Source organism: Schistocerca piceifrons, chromosome 1, assembly GCF_021461385.2.
Source record: "Schistocerca piceifrons isolate TAMUIC-IGC-003096 chromosome 1, iqSchPice1.1, whole genome shotgun sequence".
NCBI lineage: Eukaryota > Metazoa > Arthropoda > Insecta > Orthoptera > Acrididae > Schistocerca > Schistocerca piceifrons.
In genome coordinates this window covers 105,802,158-105,808,830 of record NC_060138.1, presented here as the reverse complement: position 1 = coordinate 105,808,830, position 6,673 = coordinate 105,802,158, and positions in this window count along the sequence as shown.

Sequence of the window (6,673 nt, the reverse complement as noted above, 5' to 3'; positions counted from 1 at the left end):
TCTAAGCACTATGGGACTTAACATCTGAGGTCATCAGTCCCCTAGACTTAGAACTACTTAAACCTAACTAACCTAAGCACATTACACACATCCATGCTGAGGCAGGATTCGAACCTGCAACCGCAGCAGCAGCACGGTTCCAGACTGAAGCGCCTATAGCCGTTCGGCCACACCGGCCGGCTCATGGCCCCTCCCTCCCCCAAAAAAAATAAATACTCCTTCACTACTCTTACACAGTATATAAATACACAAATACACAGCAATATAATTAAATGCAATTACACACAAACAATTAACTAAAACACAAAGTAAAACGAAAAATAAAAAAGAAAGAGTGTAGGTTAAAGACATACTATTGGTAATGTTATGTTGGCAACACTACAAAACACTAACCACAATGCGTTCTTAGAAGTATAAAAATAAACAGGAAACAGTAGTGTGTGGAAAAGTGCTGCGTAAAATGTGAGAAATGCATAGTGCTGCACAGCAACTAAAATTAAACTACAAGTATCTGTGTCTAACAAGCGGAAATCATCGTAAGCAAAAAGCAAGATATTATTAACGAACTGTTTTTCGATGTAAAAAATAAATGAAATTATAAATATCTTTAATTGCAGACCACTGATGATACTTTACCTAAATAAAGCGAAACTCGTCTGGTGAAAAAAACGCGCATTTTCTTCTAGTTGCAACAACTGAACTAAAATACCCTCAGGAATTGTAAAGCAGCTTCGGATAAGGCCACACAAATGAAGAAGTTACGTTACGAGACGATGATAATACAGGGTGTTTCAAAAATGACCGGTATATTTGAAACGGTAATACAAACTAAACGAGCAGCGATAGAAATACACCGTTTGTTGCAATATGCTTGGGACAACAGCACATTTTCAGGCAGACAAACTTTCGAAATTTCAGTAGTTACAATTTTCAACAACAGATGGCGCTGCGGTCTGGGAAACTCTATAGTACGATATTTTCCACATATCCACCATGCGTAGCAATAATATGGCGTAGTCTCTGAATGAAATTACCTGAAACCTTTGACAACGTGTCTGGCGGAATGGCTTCACATGCAGATGACATGTACTGCTTCAGCTGTTCAATTGTTTCTGGATTCTGGCGGTACACCTGGTCTTTCAAGTGTCCCCACAGAAAGAAGTCACAGGGGTTCATGTCTGGCGAATAGGGAGGCCAATCCACGCCGCCTCCTGTATGTTTCGGATAGCCCAAAGCTATCATCGAAATATTCATTCAGGAAATTAAAGACGTCGGCCGTGCGATGTGGTCGGGCACCATCTTGCATAAACCACGAGGTGTTTGCAGTGTCGTCTAAGGCAGTTTGTACCGCCACAAATTCACGAAGAATGTCCAGATAGTGTGATGCAGTAATCGTTTCGGATCTCAAAAATGGGCCAATGATTCCTTTGGAAGAAATGGCGGCCCAGACCAGTACTTTTTGAGGATGCAGGGACGATGGGACTGCAACATGGGGCTTTTCGGTTCCCCATATGCGCCAGTTCTGTTTATTGACGAAGCCGTCCAGATAAAAATAAGCTTCGTCAGTAACCCAAATGATGCCCACATGCATATCGCCATCATCAATCCTGTGCACTATATCGTTAGCGAATGTCTCTCGTGCAGCAATGGTAGCGGCGCTGAGGGGTTGCCGCGTTTGAATTTTGTATGGATAGAGGTGTAAACTCTGGCGCACGAGACAATACGTGGACGTTGGCGTCATTTGGACCGCAGCTGCAACACGGCGAACGGAAACCCGAGGCCGCTGTTGGATCACCTGCTGCACTATCTGCGCGTTGCCCTCTGTGGTTGCCGTACACAGTCGGCCTACCTTTCCAGCACGTTCATCCGTCACGTTCCCAGTCCGTTGAAATTTTTCAAACAGATCCTTTATTGTATCGCTTTTCGGTCCTTTGGTTACATTAAACCTCCATTGAAAACTTCATCTTGTTGCAACAACACTGTGTTCTAGGCGGTGGAATTCCAACACCAGAAAAATCCTCTGTTCTAAGGAATAAACCATGTTGTCTACAGCACACTTGCACGTTGTGAACAGCACACGCTTACAGCAGAATGGCGCACCCACAGACTGCATTGTCTTCTATATCTTTCACATCACTTGCAGCGCCATCTGTTGTTGAAAATTGTAACTACTGTAATTTCGAAAGTTTGTCCGCCTGAAAATGTACTGTTGTCCCAAGCATATTGCAACAAACGGTGTATTTCTATCGCTGCTCGTTTAGTTTTTATTGCCGTTTCAAATATACCGGTCATTTTTGAAACACCCTGTAAGTTCTCGATATGTTAAGTCCTGCTAACAGCAACAAGGTGGACGTGCGACTAGACGGTAAGGAAGACGCCAGCCGCAGCCGGCGCGGTAATGACGTCAGCTGGTGTGGGCCGCGCCCAGCCCGCGCGTCTGCAGGCGAAGCGGCTGAGTTATGGGCGGCGGTAGGCGCGGCCGTGGCGCAGTATTTCAGAGCCCGCCGCGTATGACAGTTATTCCCGCCAGCGCCCCCCGAGGTGAGGGATGACTCAGCGCCGATCCCGTGCGCGGGGATGCCAGTTAGCGTCACAGAGCGGCTCGCCTACCGGCGCGCGCTGCCATTCCTCTCCACACAGTGGCGTCACGGGCACCGCGTGTTTGGGCTTCTGTGTGGCCGCGCGTGGGCCGCACGGTGAATAAATAGTTACCAGCAGCAGCTGCGTTGTCACCGGAGCAGGTGCGCCATTGAAGAGTTCACAACAAACCGATCCCAGTATCTCGTTCTTTAACCTCTTTTACGTCATCGACTCTCTTGTCTCAGTCTACATCTACGCCTAAGTGTATACTCGGCCACCTCGTGGCGTGAGACGGAGTGTCTTTTGTGTACCACGTTCACATCCCTCAAAAAATGGTTCACATAGCTCTAAGCACTATAGGACTTAACATCTGAGGTCATCAGTCCCCTAGACTTGGAACTACACTACTGGCCATTAAAATTGCTACACCACGAAGGCGACGTGCTACAGACGCGAAAGTTAACCTACAGGAAGAAGAGGCTGTGATATGCAAATAATTAGCCTTTCAGAGCATTCACACATGGTTCGCGCCGTTGGCGACACCTACAACGTCCTGAGATGAGGAAAGTTTCCAACCGATTTCTCATACACAAACCGCAGTTGACCGGCGTTGCCTCGTGAAACGTTGTAGTGACGCCTCGTGTAAGGAGGAGAAATGCGTACCATCACGTTTCCGACTTTGATAAAGGTCGGATTGTAGCCTATCGCGATTGCGGCTCATCGTATCGCGACATTGCTGCTCGCGTTGGTCGACATCCAATGACTGTTAGCAGAATATGAAATGGGTGGGTTCAGGAGGGTAATACGGAACGCCGTGCTGCATCCCAACGGCCTCGTATCACTAGCAGTCGAGATGTCAAGCATCTTACCCGCATGGCTGTAACGGATCGTGCAGCCACGTCTCGATCCCAGAGTCAACAGATGGGGACGTTTGCAAGACAACAACCAACTGCCCGAACAGTTCGACGACGTTTGCAGCAGCATGGACTATTAGCTCGGAGACGAAGGCTGCGGTTACCCCTGACGCTTCATCACAGACAGGAGCGCCTGCGATGGTGTACTCAATGATGAACCTGGGTGCACGAATGGAAAAACGTCATTTTTTCGGATGAATCCAGGTTCTGTTTACAGCATCGTGATGGTCGGATCCGTGTTTGGAACCACTTCGTGACATTCGCTTCAGAACTGCTCCAGAGATTCGACAGGCAGTAGACCGCTCCATTCGCACCATCAACAGAACAGGCTCTGCTAGTTCCACCCCTCGTATGTGTTGGCTCTTCTAGGAACACACACTTTCGAAACCTTAACAGTGAACCACAGTCTGATGCAGAATACATCTCTTGCAGTGTTTGCCACTGTAGATGGCTCAGTATCTCAGGGATACTTTCGGACTTACAAAGTGAACCACTAACGAAAAGCGTTGCTGTTTCATGGATCTTCTCTGTTTCCTCTATCACTTCCCTCTGGTACGGATCGCATACTTGAAAAATGGCTCCAAGCACTATGGTTCTGAGGTCATCAGTCCCCTAGACTTAGAACTACTTAAACCTAACTAACCTAATGACATCACACACATCCATGCCCGAGGCAGGGTTCGAACCTGCGACCGTAGCAGCAGCTCTGTTCCGGACTGAAGCGCCTAGAACCGCTCGGCCACATCGGCCGGCGATTGCATACTGATGAGCAGTATTCAAGCATTGGTCAAACGAGTGTTTTGTAAGCTACTTTCTTTACTCCATTTCCAGACGATTCTTCCAGTGGACCCCAATCTGGCATCTGCCTTAGTCGCGATTAATTTTACGTGGTTGCTCTATTTCAAATCGCTCCATACCTATCCTGCTACTTATTTTATTGAAACAACTACTTCCAGCGATTGTTCTGCAATTGTTCAAACATACAATAAAGGATCTTTCTGTGTATGCATTCGCAATACGGTATATTTGTTTCCGTTGAGGGTAAATAATCACTTCCTGCACCAAGCGAATTCGCTGTACGTAACAGCATCATCCGCAAAAAGCTTCGTGGAACTTCCGGCGGTATCTACTAGGTTATTTACATACGTTTTGTGAAAATTAATGGTCCTGTAGCACTCTCCTCGGGTACGCCAGAAGATTTACATCTGAAGACCTCTCTCCGTTTACAACCACATGCTCGTTTCTGCTTACTAGAAAAATCTTTAGTGCACATACACAATCGCCCTGACATTCCGTACGCTCGTGTTTTGTACATTAGCCTCAAGGAACAGATCTACCTATACTTACTGCTTTATGGGTCTCAGGGACGAATAGAGCAAGCTGGTTTTCATACGATCTTTGTTTTCGGACATAAGTCGGCGTGGTGTCACCGCACTCGCTAGGTGGTAGCCTTTAAATCGGCCGCGGTCCGTTAGTATACGTCGGACCCGCGTGTCGCCACTATCAGTGATTGCAGACCGAGCGCCGCCACACGGCAGGTCTAGTCTAGAGAGACTCCCTCGCACTCGCCCCAGTTGTATAGCCGACTTTGCTAGCGATGGTTCACTGACAAATTACGCTCTCATTTGCAGAGACGACAGTTTAGCATAGCCTTCAGCTACGTCATTTGCTACGACCTACCAAGGCGCCATATTCAGTTACCATAAGTACTATCTTCAAAAATGTCTTCTGAACAGATAATATTGTGACTCATGTACCGTCAAGAGCGACGTTCATCATTAATGGATTAAAGTTATGTATCAAACTAATTATGTCCGCTTTCTGAAATCTCATTCGTTGTCATGTTCCAGACCTCACATCACTATAGTTCTTCCCTCCTCACGCTAGCCTGCTTGAGCTAAAACGCGTGCACTTCGGCCTCCACTCGTAACACGGTGTTGGCTCTTCTGCTAACTCAAAAGTCGGTTCTTGCACTGAAGATTTTCGGCGTCCAGAAATCTCATAATACACGAGCATAAAACATGTTCCAAAATTCTATTACTGACCCATGCCAGAGATATTGGTCTACAGTTTTGGATGTGTCCGATGACCCATCTTGAAAACTGGGATGACATGTGCTTTTTTTCCAGCCATCAGGAATACTTCGTCCTCCAAAGACTCTTGGGAGTTAAAAAAAAACAACAGCAAAAGTGTCGTCCGAACACTTCCAAACATATACATTTATTTCCTCGACAAACTATATACATGCAAACACGTCAAACAATATCCAGAATTTAGTAAGCGGCACATTTCTACTGTATCCACTGAATCTACTGAATCTTGTTTTCTTGGTAGGTGCTAAATAACATCGAAAATTATTTTTCTCAACAAACAAATCCCGCGATGACACTGTTGAAATAATTTTCATTGCAACACATTTTTTATTTACGTTCTTATTTATTCACAATATAGGCTTTTGTTCTGTGAAACGTTAACGGCTCTTTGCTTTCTGATATTCAGTCTTTCTTGTAGGACAACATTAGTAAAAAAAAAATACCAGGAGCTCGTGAACCTTGTCGATATGTGGCGAAAACAAAGCAGACAACACAATAAAGATTATGAAGACAAGAAAGCACGAAAAACATGTCTATAATAGGAGTGAGCTTGGCCAGAATAGGTTAATTTAAGACAATTTTCATTTCTTATTTCGTCTCGGTTGCACATTTCAATTAGATTACACACTAATTAAAAATGTGCAACTGAGACATAACAATAAATGAGAATTCTGTTAAACATCAATACAATTGCCGTCTATAGTGAGAAACACTTCTGATTTTAACAAACACCGCCACACTCCACTGTTCCTGAGTACGCGCAGCGTACAGCTACTCGAAAATTGAGAATTCCACAGCCTGTAGAATCCATGGGACATTGACGTCATAGACACACTCGCGTCGTGGTTGGCTGCTCGTTTACACACGCAGGCACACAAAGCGCAGGCACTTTTCGATTTTGACCAGAACTCGCTCGCGTAACACCGTCTTTGTGGTGATGCGTAAAAATGCGGCTTTAAAAAAAAAAAAAAAAAAGCGCGTGGAACTTTTATGGCTCATTTCCATGTTACTTCAGCTGTGGTGCGGGTACTTAGCCACTTTAGTGTTCATTACGGAGGGGGTGAGGCGTAAACACAACAGCCGGCC